General features: G+C 47.2%; 1 protein-coding gene across 33 annotated transcripts in view; it reads left to right on the forward strand.

The window, feature by feature from the left end:
• The window catches only part of GATA5 (GATA binding protein 5), a 2,064,317-nt gene that overhangs the window by 723,788 nt on the left and 1,319,940 nt on the right, over window positions 1-20,589 (forward strand). For 32 of the 33 annotated variants that reach the window (XR_011025213.1, XR_011025214.1, XR_011025210.1 and 29 more), the window contains one exon: window positions 6,082-6,270. The exons of the other annotated variant lie outside the window; for it this stretch is intronic. The gene's annotated coding sequence lies outside the window, so the exon portion shown is untranslated. The remainder of the gene's footprint in view (window positions 1-6,081; window positions 6,271-20,589) is intronic. 33 annotated transcript variants of the gene reach the window in all.

Here is a 20,589-nt window from a genome sequence, read left to right on the forward strand (position 1 = left end):
GCCACGCATCCACAGAACACAAAGACTGAAGGTGATACTGGAGGCAATCCTGGGACAACTGAGCGCCTGGGGAGGATGGCGAAGGAGTCCACAGTCATCATAGGGCTGGAGGAAGCCCCAAGTAAGTATAAATACACTAATTTTTAATATCTCAAGTTTCCTTTAAAGTAGATGTCCCTGGTTGCAGTATATTTGGGGCAGCACAATAGGACGTGAGCCTCATCCACAAGGTTTTCTGCTCTCAATGTTGGCATAGTCTATTCTACCTGGGTTTGTACGTCTGTCTGTGCCTCGCAGACTCGATTTCCAGGTTGTGAGCATTCAGTCTGCAGACACTCAGGATTTGCCTCTATCAGAGTTTTTGAGATTTTCCAAGTGTAGTGCCAATTTATATTCTCTCTGGTACATATCTGTATTCTCTCTGTAACGAGTGGTATATGGTTAACTGCTGTGACTGTTTTATTTCGCTCCTCCATTTCTTCTTATAGTCCTCTGTGGTATGTTTAATCTGGACTCTTGTTAGGACCTGTGGATTTGTGGGAAGCATAGTCCTGTGCTCTGTCTGTTCTATGTAAAGTATTTGCCTGCGATCGATAGCAGACTCTTTCCAGCAGTTTTCCTTTCCATTTTCCCAGAGGAGACAATCCTTCATTACTCATTTAAAAAAAACAAAAAGTCTTTCAACGAGGTTTTGAACTTAGAGAGGACAGACAAATTATGGGCTTGATTCACTAAACCGTGATAACTCAGTTATCACGTGTTAAGGCTTTGCACGTGCAAACGTGCGTGTTAAGTAGTTTGCACGTGCAAAGTTTATGCCATTCGCGTGCTAAGTTTTAGCGTGCGAATGACGTTAAAACGTCCTGCGCTAAGTGCGTATGCCATTGAAATCAATGGCGCATCGCCCGCTCAGTAGATAGAGTTTGGTCATGAAATTATGAATGGTGCTTACATTAAAGGAGTCATCAGGCAAAGTAACTAATGTAAATAACTCATGCCTGCGTGTAATGAACCTTTTTTCTAGCTGGATCGCACCCTCCGTTCCCGTTTCAGATGTAGCAATCTTGTGTAATAGGCTTTGGTCTGAGACCTGACCTTGAGGTCGGGCTCCCCAGCAACCCGGAACTCCTTTGGCAACGCAGGCGCAGTTCTATATTCCTGTCTGCGGGATACCAGCGCAGTCAGCTCCCAATGCGTCCATCCGTACATTGACGTACGGCTGCGCACGCGTACTGAGCCGCTGGAGGAGGGTTTGAGTTTGCGAGTGACGAAGGAAAAGCTCAAACCCTCCTCCGGCGCTCTACTACGCATGCGCAGCCGTACCTCAATGAACGGAAGCACGCAGTACAGAACAACTTCCCACTACGTTCCAAGTAAAGGAACAGGGAATTCTTGCTATTGTAGTGATAGTAGTACTTCTGGGGCAGGAAATACAAGCTGCCCAAATTGCGGAGCCGGTGATGCCTTGTGGGGGAAAAAAAGGATGCGACCCTGCTTACATTAGGCTTGTGAACAGCAGCAGGTAGGCCATTAACATTGTCATAACTTTGCCTGATAACTCCTTTAACATGTGCGGTACTGTAACACTGCGCACGCAAAAATTTTACGCGCGTCGCATAATGAAATATATACAGTAATAATTCAAGATATACATTCCGCTTGCATGATCTGCTGTGACTTTGCGTGCTAAGTATCATTATCACGTGAAGGCACTGCAGATCACGATACGTTGCGTAATACTGCCACTATATATTGCACGCAAACCTTTATGCGCATGTTAGCACGTGCAAAGTAACTTTTCACTGCTGTGCTAAGTGTTAGCCCGCCTTTGTGAATTGAGCCCCTTGTGTCAGTTTCCATCTTCAGCAGTAGATTTGCCATGTTGGAAAATGTTTGATTTGGCCTTCAGTGGCACTGGCCAGTAAAATATGCAGCGAATCTGATCACTTGAGGGCTGGGACCCGCTAGATCAAATATTGCTAATAAAAACAATAACATTTGCAGTAAATACAGAGCAATTTTCAGAGGGATTTCACCAGGGGATTCAGGGTCCAAAATCGTATTCCCTGAATGAACACCCCAAAAATGTAATTGTGATTTCGGCAAATCGCTTCTGTGGAATCACCACCATAATCTTACATTACTCGAGTGCTTTTACATTATTTCGGGAATTCCTCGAAAGTGCAAATCGCGGCTGGAACTGCTCTCGTGGGCACCGGGCCTGATGGCCCGCACACATGCTGGTTCAGGACCTGATCCCGTGGCCGGCATTGCTGGACCAAGGCTGTACATATGCGGAGTCAGCTGTACAGTTGATGATGCGTTCTGCTGCAATGTTGGGGGGGGGGCGGAGGGCTGACGGAGCAGTGCACACGTGACACCACCTGGCTTGTGGGGCAAGTGGCAAGAACAAGGGTAACGGCCTTCACTCAGCCAAGTTGATCCGCCTGGTGGATTATTGGCTGGGCAGCCCCCGGGGCTGCTGTACACATGCCGGGTTACAATTATTATTTAGTATTTACATAGGGCTGACATCCTACACAGTGTTGTTCAGAGTATATTGTCTTGTCACTTAACTGTCCCTCAGAGGGGTTCACAATCTAATCCCTACCATAGTCATATGTCTATGTATGTATCGTGTAGTGCATGTATCATACTCTAGGACCAATTTTAGGGGGAAGTCGATTAAGGTAACTGTATGTTTTTGGGATGTGGGAGGAAACCTAAGTGCCCAGAGGAAACTCACTCAGACACAGGAAGAACATGCAAACTCTGTGCAGATAGTGCCCTAGCTGAGATTCGACCTGGGGACCCAGCACTGCAAGACGAGAGTGCTAACCACTACGCCACCGCACTGCCCGTTGGTTGAGGGAGTCATTATCAGCACTGCCTAAGATGTTGGCGCCTTACAGACACAATAAATAAAAATAATTATCGACCACCTCAGCCAACTTTAATCTAGTGTGTGTATGGGACTTTAGTCTACTCTGTGTTCTGTACTCTTTATGGTTGGTGGAGTCATAGTGGCCACACTTGTTATAGTTGGGGGAGTGATGGTGGCCACACTTGTTATGAGTAGGGGGAGTCATGGTGGCAACACATGTTATGGGTGGGGAAGTCATGGTAAGCACACTTGTTATGGTTGGTGGAGTCATGGTGGGCAAACTTGGTATGGGTGAGTCATGGTGGCCACACTTGTTATGGGTGGGGAGTCATGGTGGGCACACTATTATGGGTGGGGAGTCATGGTGGGCGCACTTGTTATGGGTGGGGGAATAATGGTGGCCACACTTGTTATGGGTGGGGAGTCATGGTGGGCACAATATTATGGGTGGGGGAGTCATGGTGGGCACACTTGTTATGGGTGGGGAGTCATGGTGGGCACACTATTATGGGTGGGGGAGTCATGATGGTCACACTTGTTATGGGTGGGGGAGTCATGGTGGGTACACTATTATGGATGGGGGAGTCATGGTGGTCACACTTGTTATGGGTGGGGGAGTCATGGTGGCCACACTTGTTATGGGTGGGGGAGTCATGGTGGTCCCACTCGTTATGGGTGGGAGAGTCATGGTGGGCACACTTGTTATGGGTGGGAGAGTCATGGTGGCCACATTTGTTATGGGTGGGGGAGTCATGCTGGCAACACGTGTTATGAGGGGAGTCATGGTGGCCACACTTGTTATGTGTGGGGAGTCATGGTGGGCACACTATTATGGGTGGGGGACTCATGGTGATCCCACTTGTTATGGGTGGGGGAGTCATGGTGGCCACACTTGTTATGAGGGGAGTCATGGTAGCCACACTTGTTATATGGGGAGTCATGGTGGCCACACTTATTATGGGCGGGGGGAGTCATGGTGGCCACACTTATTATGGGCGGGGGGAGTCATGGTGGCCACACTTGTTATGGGTGGGGAGTCATGGTTGCCACAACAGTTATGGGTGGGGGAGTCATGGCGGGCACACTTATTATGGGTGGGGGAGTCATGGTGGCCACACTTGTTATGGGTGGGGGAGTCATGGTGGCCACACTTGTTATGGGTGGGGAGTCATGGTGGCCACACCTGTTATGGGCGGGGGAGTCATGGTGGCCACACTTGTTATGGGGGGGAGTCATGGTGGCCACACTTATTATGGGCGGGGGGAGTCATGGTGGCCACAATTGTTATGGGTGGGGAGTCATGGTGGGCACACCTGTTATGGGTGGGGGAGTCATGGTGGGCAAACTTGTTATGGGTGGGGGAGTCATGGTGGCCACACTTATTATGGGTGGGGGAGTCATGGTGGGCACACTTGTTATGGGTGGGGGAGTCATGGTGGCCACACTTGTTATGGGTGGGGGAGTCATGGTGGCCACATTTATTATGGGTGGGGGCGTCATGGTGGCCACACTTGTTATGGGTGGGGGAGTCATGGTGGCCACACTTATTATGGGCAGGAGAAGTCATGGTGGCCACAATTGTTATGGGTGAGGGAGTCATGGTGGCCACACTTGTTATGGGTGAGGGAGTCATGGTGGCCACACTTATTATGGGTGGGGGGAGTCATGGTGGCCACAATTGTTATGGGTCGGGAGTCATGGTGGGCACACCTGTTATGGGTGGGGGAGTCATGGTGGGCAAACTTGTTATGGGCGGGGGAGTCATGGTGGCCACACTTATTATGGGTGGGGGAGTCATGGTGGGCACACTTGTTATGGGTGGGAGAGTCATGGTGGCCACACTTGTTATGGGTGGGGGAGTCATGGTGGCCACACTTATTATGGGCGGGAGAAGTCATGGTGGCCACAATTGTTATGGGTGGGGGAGTCATGGTGGCCACACTTGTTATGGGTGAGGGAGTCATGGTGGCCACACTTATTATGTGCGGTAGGAGTCATGGTGGCCACAATTGTTATGGGTGTGGGAGTCATGGTGGCCACACCTGTTATGGGCGGGGGAGTCATGGCCTGATGAAGGGCACATATAATTTTACATAAAAGCCCGAAACGAACATGTGTCGTTGCCTTGAAGTTAAATACCCGTAAAGCTACAACCGTTTGTTGATTCAAATCAATCTAATGTGCTTTCAAGACCTATCACTGTGATATTGAAGAATCGTGTGTTTTTGATGTTTTTCTACATGTGTCAATAAAGTTTTTTCAGAGACTTTTTTTTGCCTTTTTTGAGATTGCATCAGTTCATATAGTCCTTTTCTAAAGCTACAAATAAGTGTTGGTGGGTAAGGTGGATTGCCCTGAAAAAGGACTGTGTTTTGGATCCTTCACAATATAAAGGACTGTACCCCAAGATATTCTCTATAAATGACCTAAGGCTAATGGGGTCACGGGAAGGGGAAGGGGAAGAGGATGGGAGAGGGGGGAATGTTAGTGGGACTCCATCAATGTTTTTTTCTGGGAGCCCCCATGATTTGCAGTCACACTTTTGGATCCTATTAACGTTCCTTAAATTCTTCTTGCTTGTCGGAGAGATGAAATCGAGCTCTGTAATATGCAGCTGTAAGGGTGAAGTAACACGTCCTCATTCTATATCGGCACAGCGGCCCAGAGTAAATACATGGCTGTCTTCTGAAAGCAGCCCACAAGTGGTGATTACAGTACACCAGTGGTGAGAGAGCTATGCAGGGCTGCCATGTCGACCTACTAAAAATGCAAGTTTATTTGCTCTAAAACTACCAATCCTTCTGCTATAACACTTTATAACCAGGAGCCAGTATGCAGATCAAGTGTCAAGACTTCCTTCTGACTCCTCATCTGCGTATTTCTTGTGAAACGTCTCAGAATTCATTCCAGGCAGATGTTCTGCATTACAGAATTTTAATAAGGAGGTCAAAATGGCAGCTTCCACAACTCTCCAATGACAGGTGTAAAGTTTCTTAGGCCTGTTAATCATCGTTACAGACAGCTGATCGGGAATGCCGACAGCTTATCACGGTGATGGACAGCGAATACCGATCTCTACCAGACAATTCTGTTCATTGATGCAGAATAACGATGTGAATAAACAGTAAAATGCCAGAAGTTAATTAATGAGAATGCACAAACCAAGGCTGATGTTTGTTTTATTGTTTTTCCTGCAGACTTTGGTGAACACTTTGGAAAACTTGAACTGTTTCCTGGTACTCTAGAGAGGTGTCAGGAGAGACCAGCTGGGAAGGAGAATAAATCTAATCAGCGAGGAGATGACAATAAAGAGTTAGGGCATCGCAGGGTAGAAGAATACGACGAGATAGGCGCAGAATAGATCACCCTGCTTATGTATTCTCGAGGTATGTCTGCTGCTGTATAAGTGCATACCTGCCTGTGTTCATTAATGGACGGCCATACTAGAAAACAAGAGGGAAAAATAAAACATGAATTGCGCTATGTGCGCAGTACAACGTACCCATCTTGATACATGCATTGCCCGGTGTGTCTATGCGCGCATCATGTGCGTTTACATGTGTACTTTGCATTTGTTTAAATGGAGGGGAATCCCAGACTATATAAATTATCAGGAAACATATCACATTTGCGACTGGAGACAGTCGATGAGGTGCTAATAATTTCGGCTTGCATGCAGATTTAATCAGGGCTGTGGAGTCGGAGTAATTTTGGGTACCTGGAGTCAGAGTCTGTGGTTTCATTAACTAGAGGAGTCGGATGATTTTTGTACCAAGTCCACAGCCCTGGTAAGTATAGGACTGAAGAGTCACAGTCGAGGAGTTCGGCTCTTGCTCAGTACTAGAAAAGGTGAGACTGTAGCGCATCATCCGATCAGCAGAAAGAATAGTTGGCTGTAGCTTACCTTCCCTGCAGTTTTTTTTATGCTAGCAGGTGCAGAAAGAGGGCGACCAAGATTTCCTCTGACCCCTCTCACCCTGCTCACTCCATCTTCCCAATATTGCCTCTGGCCCCTCCCAACCTGCTCACTTCATCTTCCAGCTTATGGCTTCAGGAGTGAGCTATCAGTCAGTCACAACTAAAACTTCCAGGCACAGGAACAGCTTCTTCCTTCAGGTGGTAGCCATGCTCAATGCAGAACCACGCTAGAACTGGACTTGAACGCATTAAAGCATCAAACTGAAAATGAACACTTCTCACTCTGTTTACTGCCACTATAACTTCCATACTGTCCTTGACTTAACTCCCCTGGCGGTATAATTTAATTTAAAAAAAAATGGCGTAAAAAAACCTCCCGCGGCTGCGCAGCCGCGGGAGGTTTTTTTTCGCCATTTTTTTTTTAGCATGTAGCTAGCCTAGCGCTTCCCCCCTCCCCGCGGCGTCCGCTCGTCCCCTCCGATCGCCGCCGGCGCCACTTGCCCATAAGGAAATCCCATTCTGAACGGGACTTCCTTGAGGGCTTCCCCCGTCGCCATGGCGACGAATGGAGTGACGTCATCTACGTCACGGACGTCGTGACGTCACAGGGAGTCCCGATCCACCCCATAGCGCAGCCTGGTGGCGATTGGCCAAGCTGCTGCGCAAGGGGTATGCTGGGGGGGGGGCTGTTTCCGCGGCGGGTAGCGGCGCATCGGCGCTGGGCGGCGGCGATTAGAGCAAACACGCAGCTAGAAAAGTGCTAGCTGCGTGTTTGAAGAAAAAAATTATGTAAATCGGCCCAGCAGGGCCTGAGCGGCACCCTCCGGCGGCTTACCCCGTGTCACACACGGGGTTACCGCCAAGGAGGTTAAGTAATATACTGTACAGTACTGTGCAAACGTTTTAGGCATGTGTGAAAAAATGCTGTAGACAAAGAATGCTTTCAGAAATATTAATAATGATTGTTTATTGTTGTCAATTTACAAAATGCATAGTGAGCAGCAAACAAGAGTAAAACCTAAATCAAATTAACCTCCCTGGCGGTCCATTTCTCTATGTTTCCATTGTGTCCTGTGCAAGAGTTCAGGTCCACTTTAATATTTGGTGTTTCTACCTTCTGCCATCAAACCAGCATCAACTCTTATAGATAACTCTTTTGAAGAAGCACAAAGAAATGGGCAACGTTGAGGATCGTAGATGCAGTGGTTGGCCAAGAAAACTTAGTGCAGCAGATGAAACACACATCAAGCTTATTACCCTTCAAAATCAGAAGATGTCCAACCATGGGTGTAGCAATCACCCCTGCGACCCCTGTCATCGGGGGGGGGGGGGGGGCAGAGGCTTTGGGGCCCCTCCTCCTCCCTCTCCTCAACCGCAAGTGCAGCCGATTAACAAAGAAACCTCTCCATTCACTCACGAAAACAGTGTGCAGGAACATTTGTAATTTTTACCTGCTTCCAGAGACTGCTTCAGCAATCACTTTTTGCATCGAAGGGCTGGAAAGTGGAATAATGTGTGTCTGCCGGCAACAAAGAAGCATGGTGGAGGTTCCTTAAACGTTTGGGGCTGAATTTCTGCAAATGGAGTTGGAGATTTGGTCAGGATTAATGGTGTTCTCAATTCTGAGAAATACAAGCAGATACTTATCTATCATGCAATACCATCAGGGAGATGTATGATTGGCCCCAAATTTATTCTGCAGCAGGACAACAACTGAAAACATGCAGCCAAAGTTATTAAGAACTATCTTCAGTGTAAAGAAGAAAAAGTCCTGGAAGAAATGGTATGGCCCTCACAGAGCCCTGATCTCAACACCGATTGTGTCTGAAGAAACAGAAGTATGTGAGGAAGCCTTAGTCCACAGAAGATCTGTGGTTAATTCTCCAAGATGTTTGGAACAACCTGCCAGCTTCACAAATTGTGTGCAAATGTATCTAGAAGAATTTATGCTGTTTTGAAGTCCAAGGGTGATCATACCAAATATTGATTTTATTTAGATTTCTCTTTTTTCTCTTCACTCACTGCATTTTGTTGATTGATGAAAATAAATGATTAGTACTTCCATTTTTGAAAGCAACATTTTTTCACACGTGTATTACTGTACACACTGTGTATCCTTGTATTGTATTGTTTTGTTTGTGTCAGTTAAGCAACTGCCTGTGAAGAAACGTGGAAAAGCCGCCGCATGGACGCAGGATCAGGCGGCTGTTTCCGCGTCTGGCATAGCAGAACGCGGAGAAGCCGCCGCGTCTGACGCGGCGGTTTGTACGCATAGGCCTGCTTCTCTCAGTGGGGCGGGATGCGGAGGAAACGCCGCACGCTCAGACAGCGTGGCGGTGGATTCCGCATCCCATACAGCAACAACATTACAACACATGACTGGTGTGGCTGGGACTGATAGTCCACACTGGTTCAGGAGGACGCGTGCGCGCGCGGAGAGGCAGGGCCTTTATGGCAGTCAGAGGAGGGTCAGCTGACCAGGCCGGTCAGCTGACAATTGCAGCAACTTTCATTGGTCCAGCACTTAAGGGAGGTGCTGGAGAGTACTGGTGTATATATACTGGGTGCTGGTCATTCCTCTGGTGTCTGGCGTTGCGATCACTACGTGGTAGCACTCAGGCCTTGTCTGTATCTGTGTTCTAGCATAGTTTCCAAAGGTGTTGACGATCACGGACCTCACACCTTAGCGTTAGGAATATTGAACTGTATTATTTGTTATGACCTTCTGCCTGCCTGACTCTCCTGCTGAACTCTGATTCTGTACCTTGCTATCTCTGATATCCTGTTGCCAAACTCTGCTCGTTCCTGGACTCTGTATTTGCCTCTCGATTCTGTACCCCGCTATTCTGATACTCCGTTGCCAAACCCTGCCTGTTTATTGGATTCCGTATCTGTCTCCTGAATCTGTACCGTATCTGTCTGTGTGTTAACGACCTGGATTGCCCAACCTCGAGAACTGGCCTTACTGTTAGAGGCAGTTCCCAGACCTGTTAGTGACACCCTCTCTCTGGTGTCACTCACGATCTGTCCTTCCTATCCTCAGCCTAGCCCCCCCCCCCCCTCCTTACTGCTTCTGTACCTTCTCCTAAGGTGCAATACTCAAAGTATTACTGTAACACCAAAACACTCTTATTCCTCAGGTGTCCAGAGGTTAGAACATATATCTGATTATCGGTGATACTGCAGATCATCAATAATCGGGTATATTCTGCATTCTCGGTGATACTGCAGATCACCGGTAATCAGACCCTCTCTGTGTTACACCGATCGTTACAGAACGCCAGACCAAAATACAAATGGACGCACACTCTGACCGTCTAGGTGCACTTGCCATTTTGGTGGACACCATCAATCAAGTGCTGGGTAGTCACAAGACTATGATTGAAGCCTTGTCTGGCTCTTTAAAAACCCTTCAGACAGCAGTAGATGAGGTGCGATCCCCTCCTAGTTCTGATATACGTTTACCCGTACCCGAAAAATTTTCTGGTCACAGATCTGACTTCCGAAATTTCAGAAGTAGAGTGTTATCTTATTTTGAGTTGAGACCCCGAACTTCTGGAACAATGGCCCAAAGGGTCACATTTATTAAGACATTGTTATCTGGCGATTCTCAGACGTGGGCGTACAGTTTGCCCACCGGAGACTTAGCCCTCACGTCAGTGGACAAATTTTTTAAAGCTATGGCAGTAATTTACGATGACCCAGACCTTGCTGCGACTTCTGAGCGGAAGCTCAAGCTTTTGCGTCAAGGCAAGGGTCCGGTCGAGGATTACGCAGCGGAATTTAGGAGGTGGTCAGCTTCAGCCAGGTAGGGCACTTATGCCCTCTTAGATTGCTTTTTATCGGGACTGTCGGATGAGGTCTCTAATATCATGCTAAGTCTGCCTGAACCTAAGACAGTCGATGAGGCCATTTCATCGGCCATTCGAGTCGACCGCCGGCTGCGCTATCAGAAACAGACCCAGGGTAGTAGTCAGGTAAAGATGGTGTCCTATGCTGCACCTCCAGTAACTCCACCTCCTCCTGTCTCGCCTCCACCCGAACCTATGCAAATTGGTCGGTCAAAACTATCTCAAGTGGAGCGAAGACTTGGATGTCCGAGCAGCTGTGCCTTTACTGCGCAGAGGGGGGTCATAGAGTACGTAATTGTCCTAATAAGTCGGGAAACGCTACCACCTAGGAGTTGTAGGGGGTAACACCCTAGGCACGCGTCTCTTACCCCTAGAAGATAAACGGTTACTTCTTCCTTGTACTGTTACATGGGAAGATAAAACCGAGGTTTCCGAGGCCTTTGTTGATTCAGGCTCGACAGCAAATTTTATGGATTTTGAATTTGCAAAGAATTTAGGTATTCCGCTTACCCCGGTGAAACCACCCATTCAGGTTACGGCAGTAGATGATTCCCCCTGCAAAGTAATCATCCGCTGTCTCAGACACCAGAGGTGGAAGTCACTATAGGGGTGCTACATAAGGAGAAACTGCAGTTTTTTGTGTTACACATGACCACCTTCACAGTCATCCTTGGCATGCCATGGTTGCACCGTCACTCTCCACAGATCGATTGGACCACTGGGCAGTTAACCAGCTGGTCACCTCATTGTTTCCAGCAGTGTTTAGGGAGGGTGACATTAGGCCAGACCAGGATTCATTTGGAGGGGGTTCCAGTACAATATTCCGAGTATACTGATGTGTTCTGCTCCAAGGCTGCTGACAAGTTACCGCCACATCGCCCGTTTGATTTACCGCCACATCGCCCGTTTGAAAGTGTACATTCGTGAGAATTTAGCCAAGGGGTTCATTCAAACCTTCCCGGTCGCCCACTGGCGCAGGATTCTTTTTTGTTAAAAAGAAAGACGGAGGTCTGCGGCCATGCATAGATTACCGGGGCCTGAATAAAATCACGGTAAAGAATCGCTACCCCTTGCCCCTGATAGATGACCTGTTTACACAAGTTACCAACGCTAAAGTCTTTTCAAAATCAGATTTACGGGATGCATACAACCTGGTGCGGATTAGAAAGGGCGATGAATGGAAGACGGCCTTTAACACGCCCGACGGGCACTACGAGTACTTGGTGATGCCCTTTGAGCTGTGTAACGCCCCGGCCGTCTTCCAAGAACTAATTAATGAGGTATTCAGAGAGGTGTTGGGCAAATTCGTGTTAGTATACCTGGACGATATACTTATTTTTTCCAACAACCTCTCTGAGCACAGGACACACGTCCGAATTGTATTGGACAAACTGAGGCAGAACATGCTTTACGCTAAATTGGAGAAATGCATCTTCGAGGCAACATCTGTCACCTCTTTGGGGTACATAATTTCCACCTCGGGCCTGTCGATGGACCCTGCCAAGGTCTCTGCTGTGCTAGATTGGCCTCAACCTGTGGGGTTGAAATCTCTTCAGAGATTTTTGGGCTTTGCCAATTACTATAGAAGGTTCATAAAGGGGTACTCTACTGTCATTGCACCCCTCACTAGTCTCACTAAAAAAGGGGCAGATACTTCCCACTGGTCTCCATAAGCTTTGCAAGCGTTCTCTAGGTTAAAAGACTTGTTTTGCTCTGCACCCATCCTAAGGCACGTCGACACTTCCTACCCCTTTATTGTTGAGGTGGACGCCTCGGAGGTCGGGGTAGGGGCTGTGCTGTTGCAGCGATCAGGGTTGCAGGGTAGATTACACCCATGCGCCTATTTTTCTCGTAGGTTCTCTCCGGCAGAGAGAAACTACGACATAGGCAACAGGGAGCTCCTGGCCATCAAGTTAGCCTTTGAGGAATGGCGTCATTGGTTGGAAGGAGCAGAACATACAATCACAGTTTTCACTGATCACAAAAATTTGGAATACATCGAGGGAGCTAAAAGATTAAGCCCCCGTCAGGCTCGATGGTCTTTGTTTTTCTCGAGGTTTAGATTTATAATTATGTACACTCCAGGCAGCAAGAACATTAAGGCAGATGCCCTGTCCAGATGTTTTGAGCCAGAGACAGCACAGCCCTCTACCCCAGAAACCATTGTTCCGCAGAAACTGATACTAGCAACAACTGAGACATGGAAAGACTGGACGGAGACCTTAGGGCCCTTTCAACAGGACACCCCGGAGGGGAAGCCTGAAGGGGTTATGTTTGTACCACTGCCATTCCGTCTTCAGATTCTACAAATGTTCCATTCACACAAAAATGCGGGACACCCTGGTGCTTCCAGAACACAGGATCTGGTTGCCAGGTGCGCTTGGTGGCCTTCTCTGGCAACAGATTGCAAGGAGTATGTTAGGGAGTGTGCAGTGTGTGCAAAAAGTAAGCCCTCCCGGCTGGCACCTGTGGGAACGTTGCAGCCCTTACCCACCCTGAGTGAGCCATGGACCCACGTATCCATGGATTTTGTGGGTGAGCTTCCCAGGTCTGAGGGCATGTCGGTCATTTGGGTGGTAGTCGACCACTTTAGTAAAATGGCCCATTTTTGTGCCCTTAAAAGGACTCCCCTCGGCCCAGGAGTTGGCCGATTTATTCATTATCCATGTTTTCCGTTTGCATGGCATTCCGGAAAACATTGAGTCAGATCGGGGAGTCCAATTTGTTTCGAAATTCTGGAGGGCATTCTGTCACCAAATGGGCATGGAACTGTCATTTTCGTCAGGCTACCACCCACAGACCAATGGTCAGACTGAGAGGGTCAACCAATCGTTAGAACAATTTTTGAGGTGTTACGTTGCAGAGGCGCAAAACGATTGGATCAGGTTTTTGCCCTTCGCAGAGTTTGCGCACAATAATCTGAAAAGTTCTTCCACAAAATTCTGTCCATTTCAGGTAGTTACTGGGAAGCTGCCCAAATTTTCCCCATTGCCAATCGCTTCCACTCCGTATCCAGCTCTGAAGGCCTGGCAAAAGTCATTTAAGGACGTATGGGGGATCATGGAGAATAATTTGGGAAAGGCGTTTCAAAGTCAGAAAGGTCAAGCTGACAAAAAACGTTCCTTAGAGTGGAGATTTCAACCAGGAGACTTAGTCTGGGTATCCACACGTCACTTAACCTTAAAACAGCCTTCAGCTAAGTTGGGGCCCAGGTTTGTGGGTCCATTTCCAGTAACTAGAAAGATCAACAATGTTACTTATGCCATTGATCTTCCTGCCAGTATGCATGGCGTAAGATCCTTTCACGTGTCTCTGCTTAAGCCAGCAGTTCATGTAGGTCCCACTCCTCCTCGTCCTGTGATGATAGATGACCAACCTGAGTACGAGGAGGGTCAGCTGACCAGGCTGGTCAGCTGACAATTGCAGCAACTTTCATTGGTCCAGCACTTAAGGGAGGTGCTGGAGAGTACTGGTTTATATATACTGGGTGCTGGTCTTTCCTCTGGTGTCTGGCGTTGCGATCACTACGTGGTAGCACTCAGGCCTTGTCTGTATCTGTGTTCTAGCAAAGTTTCCAAAGGTGTTGACGATCATGGACCTCACACCTTAGCGTTAGGAATATTGAACTGTATTATTTGTTATGACCTTCTGCCTGCCTGACTATCCTGCTGAACTCTGATTCTGTACCTTGCTATCTCTGATATCCTGTTGCCAAACTCTGCTAGTTCCTGGACTCTGTATTTGCCTCCTGATTCTGTACCCCGCTATTCTGATACTCCATTGCCAAACCCTGCCTGTTTATTGGATTCCGTATCTGTCTCCTGAATCTGTACCGTATCTGTCTGTGTGTTAACGACCTGGATTGCCCGACCTTGAGAACTGGCCTTACTGTTAGAGGCAGTTCCCAGACCTGTTAGTGACACCCTCTCTCTGGTGTCACTCACGATCTGTCCTTCCTATCCTCAGCCTAGCTCCCCCCCCCCCCCAGGCATACGGGAGGAATGTACTTCTGTGCAGTACTCCTTACTGCTTCTGTACCTTCTCCTAAGGTGCTCTCCTCAAAGTATTACTGTTACACCAAAACACTCTTATTCCTCAGGTGTCCAGAGGTTAGAACATATATCTGATTATCGGTGATACTGCAGATCATCAATAATCGGGTATATTCTGCATTCTCTGTGATACTGCAGATCACCGGTAATCAGACCTTCTCTGTGTTACACCGATCGTTACACTGCCAAGCCAAACTTATCTGGCCAAATAAATTGATTCTGATTCTGATGCAGCCAGTCAATTTAACTGATAGAAGACAGCGATGTATTAATTTTGCATGTAATCATAATTAGAATGTGACATTTTGAGAAAATATGAATCTATGTGAAAATGGTTTCTCATGCCATTTCTGATTGAACTCGATGGACGTATGTCTTTTTTCAACCCAAATAACTATGTAACTATGCCCATTGACCTCAATACATTTGGCTATAACTGTATTTTCCCATGCATGCCCATACATGTTTGCACATGTATGCATTTAAAGCACACCTGACCCGAGGCAAGGCAACCCATGGTAAGCCCAGAGCTATGCTCATGCTGGATCCACATACCTCTGAGCATTGTCCGTTCCTCTTCTCGTTCCTTCCTGTTCCTGTAAGCATGTCTTGAAAAAATTGACTTTTGGCCAAAGTCAAAGATTCAGACAGGAAGAGGCCGACTTGCTGTGATGTTCCATCCTATCACCCACACATCCCCTCCTCTTCCCTGCCTGTACACTTCCCTTAATAGGAGGGAATGGGAGGGTGATAGGAGGGAACATCACAGCAAGTCTGCCTCTTCAGTCTGAATCTTTGACATGCTCATACAATGTATGAGAAAAGGTTAGATTACAGCACATCATCCAATCAGCAGAAATAATAATTGGCTTTAGCTTACCCTTAAAGTGATCCTTAAGTCGATCAAAAAAAATGAGATTTACTCACCTGGGGCTTCCCTCAGCCCCCTGCAGCCGATCAGTGCCCTCGCAGCCCCGCTCCGATGCTTCTGCACCCGCCGGCGAACACTTCCTGTTTGGCCGTCACCGGCCAACAGGCATGGGAACGCGAGTGATTCTTCGCGTTCCCAGCCATAATATCGCCCCCTATGCTGTTATTGCGGCCTCCTGGAGGAAAGCCTCAATAGGATCCTGAGGCTTCCCTCTCTTCAGGGTAATTGCCTATTTTGAACCCAAGTTTCAGCTCGGGATTACTTTAAAGGAGTTATCATGCTAAAGGTGCCCATACATGGTACAATTTTTCATTTTTTTTCGATTAGATACTTTAGTTTGATTATTCCGTTAGATCGAATATAAAGATTTTTCCAGCATGTCCGATCGGATTTTTCGCAAAAAAACAGGATAATCGTTCAAATTTCTTCATCATAAAAAAACATTTTCAACTTTCATTCGATTCGATCATTTAGATCGAATAAACGGGATAATCAAACGTTTTTATTGTACCATGTATGGCCACCATAAAATTAATAAAATAAGTGCTACTTATCCGGGCTTCCTCCAGCCCCAATCTCCCAGCATGCCCCTCGCCGCAGCTCTGCAGTCAGCCGTTTGCCGCAGCTCCCACCCGGTCCTTGGCGATGACGGTCGGCTTGTACTGCGCCTGCTCACATCCATGTGGTGGTGATTGACAGCGCCGCTCGCACAGGCGCAATACAGGCCAACCTGGAGGCCGGCCTGACGTCATTGCCGGGGACTGGGAGGGAGCTGCGGTGAACGGCTGACTGCAGAGCTGCGGCGAGGGACATGCTGGGAGATTGGGGCTGGAGGAAGCCCTGGGTAAGTAGCACTTATTTAGTTAATTTTAGCCCGATAACTCCTTTAAGCAACTGCCAAGTCAAATTCCTTACATAGTTACATAGTTACTTTGGTTGAAAAAAGACATACGTCCATCGAGTACAAACTTTTTTGGCCAAATAAAATTGATTCTGATTCAATAAGGAGACTTCCTAACACTGCTACTGCCTAGTGGCTGCAGCAGAAAAGCGCAATGTTAAAGAGAACCCTAGGTGGGGTTCTGACAATGAAATCCGCATACAGAGGCTGAGTCTGCCTATACAGCCCAGCCTCTGTTGCTATCCAGATCCCCCCTAAGCCCCCCCCCTGCGCTCTGCGATCACCGATAAATCACAGCCGCGCTGTGCGGGCTGTGTTTACATCTGTAGTGTCAGTCTCGGCTCTCCCTCCACCTCCTGCATAGCTCCGGTCCCCACCCGCGTCCCTTCCCTCCAATCAGCGGGGAGGGAAGGGACGTGGGTGGGGACCGAAGCTATGCAGGCGGCGGGGGGAGCAGCAGACTGACAGTACAGAGGTAAACACAGCCCGCTGTGACACGCTGCGTGTCGGCAGCGCGGCTTTGATTTATGGGTGACCGCAGAGCGCTTAGGGGGATCTGGATAGCAACAGAGGCTGGGCTGTATAGGCAGACCCAGCCTCTGTATGCGGATTTTATTGTCAGTACCCCACCTCGGGTTCTCTTTAATGTTCTGTGTCTTGTCTTTACATATTAAGATGCCTCACAGCTGCTCAGTAGAGTTTAGGTCTGAAGACATGCTTGGCCAGTCCAGCACCTTTACCCTCCGCTTCTTTAGCAGGTTTACAGAAATGTGAGAGGTGTACTCACTTTTGTGTGACATTGTACCTGCAGCGGCTATATCAATACTTCGACTTTTGGGGACGTTTTTTCCTTTAGACTTGCAAACATTTCTTGTTGGTTGAGAGAGTTTTGTCACTTTGATGTATTGCAAATTTTCAGTAAAAGGTTTTGCTACCGTATTTTGCTTGTGTTTGACCTACATTATTGATCTGTCTGCATAGGTGCTGTGACATTTCATTTTCAGCGGCTGGCATTTAATATCTCCGTACACAGAGCCAATATACACTCCTGGCTGACAGTTTTCTTTTCTAGTGTGGCTGAATATTAAGATGAGTGATAGTGTTATTGTACGGACAGCGCTAGTGACTGCTCTGGGACCCTGGGCTTTGAGGAGGGGGCTCATCAAGAGTCACCGCTCCTGCTAACCCTCCCAATCTACCTCCCTCTGCAGTGACAGCTCAGCCTCTGGCCACTCTCCATAGCGACAGCTCTCCACACCAGGCCCTCACCATAGTGACAGTTTAGCCTCTGGGCACTCGGCATAGCAACAGCGCTCCTCCACCCCAGGCCCTCACCATAGTGACAGTTCAGCCTCTGGGCACTCGGCATAGTAACAGCTCTCCACCCCAGGCCCTCACTCACCATAGTGACAACTCAGCCTCTGGGCACTTGCCACAGCAACAGCTCTCCACCCCAGGCCCCCACCATAGTGACAACTTAGCCTCTGGGCACTCGCCACAGTGACAGTTCTCCACTCCAGGCCCCCACCATAGTGACAGCTGTCGGAATGAAGATCATAAATCACTCTATAATTCTGGACCTGAGCTGTGATGTCGTTTAATAAATATTAAAGCCTGCGGCAGAATTTAGTGTCAGAGAACAGGATGCCTCAAGCCTTCTTACAATAAATGAAAAACACAATGGACCATCATATGTAGAACCAACAAACATTGATTCAGGTTATACTATTAAAGGGAACCTGGACACTAGTAATAAATGCCATACTGAACTTACCTGGGGTTTCCTCCAGCCCCCTGTAGTCTGTGATGTCTCTCAGCATCCTCTGGGCTTCCTCCGTAACAGAGGCTCAGTTTTCCCACTGGTGGCTCCGTTAGCTGCGCAACTCTCCTGGGAGTTGTACGACCAACACCGGACCATGCTTCACTTGAATGGACCATCAGTACTTCAGAAATTTCCACTATAGCCTGATTGGCCCCGGACGCAATAAAAAAACCAAGGAATTGATGGGTCCACATATTGATCTCCCAGAATACTCTGGGGCAAGTGGCTGCATGACATAATAGCCTAGGCTAAGCATTACCAGGAGGGCATGACTACAAAATATACAGAAATATACAGTTATTAGAGGTAGGGATGGTCGTAAATGCCAATTTCTGCTTCCGACATAATTCCGCTGCCATAGAAGTGTTGGAATTTCTGTCTTCTGCAGAATGTTATTTTTGGGGGGGGTTTTGTGAATAAAGTTAGTTAATTATAAAAATAAAATTTAGCTATTATGTAGAATCTGCATTTCTGATCAGCAATCGTGGTAAACTTCTGCTTTCTCTGATTGGCCTTATACCTTCAAGTCTTCTGAGTGGCCTAAAAGTTCCACGGTAATCCGATGTCCGATGTTTAATAACGATTCTCTGATTAGTCCAATGCTGAGTCTTGTGATTGGCTTAACATTTATCAGTCTCTGTAATGTAGTATTTTCGCAGCATGCCAATATCCGCATACCGCATACTGATTTCTGACGAATGGAAATATGAATTCAGCGTAATTTGGATATTTATCCCTAATTAGAAGTGATTAGAACCAGGATAACTTAAAAATGGGTATCTTGAATAATATTTTGCTCTTCTATGAGTCGCTGCAGGTACTCTTGAAGTTTAGTTCACTATGTGCGAGAAAGTAACAGTAAAGTACACTTTAAAAGGCTGAAAATGTGTCATGGTCCTTTGCAAAGAAGACATAGCATATAATAGGCAGACAAGCCTATTCCAAGGAAAGCATGTAGCGTAAAGGATGCTCCCCTCTGGTTACTCCCCCATAATCTCCTGTTGCTGTGAACACGCATTGCTGCCAAACACCAGCTTATAGACCTAAGCATGCTTTCTATATGTAATGATGGAATCATTGATCTCAGGCAGCCTTCACCCCTGGAGTTGTAATCCGTGTCTTTGATTTGACATTAAACGACAAATGTGACATATTCCTGTGCAGAGTGTTTGCCGGAGGCAGAGATTTAACAGTCAGTGCACAGGCAGACCGGCTAGTAGTCATTTCTTGCCATTTGCACAAAGAGGGTCACAAATGACTATAAACAATCATAGCACGAATCTCCTGTCAAATGTCAGAATCCGCTCTCTTCAGTTAAAGGAAACCCGAGTTGAGAGGGATATGGGGGCTTCCATATTTATTATTTCAGTGTAAAGGCTCCTTCACACCAAAAAGCGCAAAACACGATTGCAAAACACAATCACAACAACAAATTGTGGTACAGTGGAAGAATTTTGCAAGCATGCAGATGAGGTGCTCTGACCAGGGCCGGTTTGTACTCTTTACTGCCCAAGGCCCACTGTCACCAGCCACCCCCCTGACCAATAGCACTTACAGCCCTCCCCCCCCAACTTACATACACTTTTTCTCCAAACATACATATGGTAAAATGCTGTCCACTTTATGATTTTTTTCTGATGAAAAGCTGCCCACTTTATGATTATTTTCTGGTGAAATGCTGCCCACTTTATGATTATTTTCTGGTGAAATGCTGCCCACTTTACGATGAATTTCTGGTGAAATGCTGCACGCATTACGATTATTTTATGGTGAAACATTGCTGCATTATGATTATTTTATACTGAAACTCAGCCCCATTACGATTATTTGGCACCTATGGGAAGGGCCCCATCCAAATTTTCGCAGGGGGGCCCAGTGATTTCTAGTTACGCCCCTGTCTGTGGAGTTTCAAAACTATTCTCAATAAAGATGGTTATGCCTATGAGAACTCATGGAGAAGCATGTGATTTGTTTGATCATCTGATTGATTTGCAAGCCTCTGGTTTACTGTGATCACATCCTGCATTTAGCACATGATCATGGCTAGCAAATCAGAGACTTACATATCTATCACCTGACCAAATTGATAACATGCTTCTCCATGACCATCACTAATCTTCAAAATAGTTGAATAAAAGAAGGTCCTTTTACTTAATCTAGGCTGTTTGTTAGATCAAATGAATTTACTTATAATTTTATCTAAATTCTACCTTTCTTTTTCCTTTTATGC

Source organism: Hyperolius riggenbachi, chromosome 12, assembly GCF_040937935.1.
Source record: "Hyperolius riggenbachi isolate aHypRig1 chromosome 12, aHypRig1.pri, whole genome shotgun sequence".
In the NCBI taxonomy this organism is placed as follows: Eukaryota; Metazoa; Chordata; class Amphibia; order Anura; family Hyperoliidae; genus Hyperolius; species Hyperolius riggenbachi.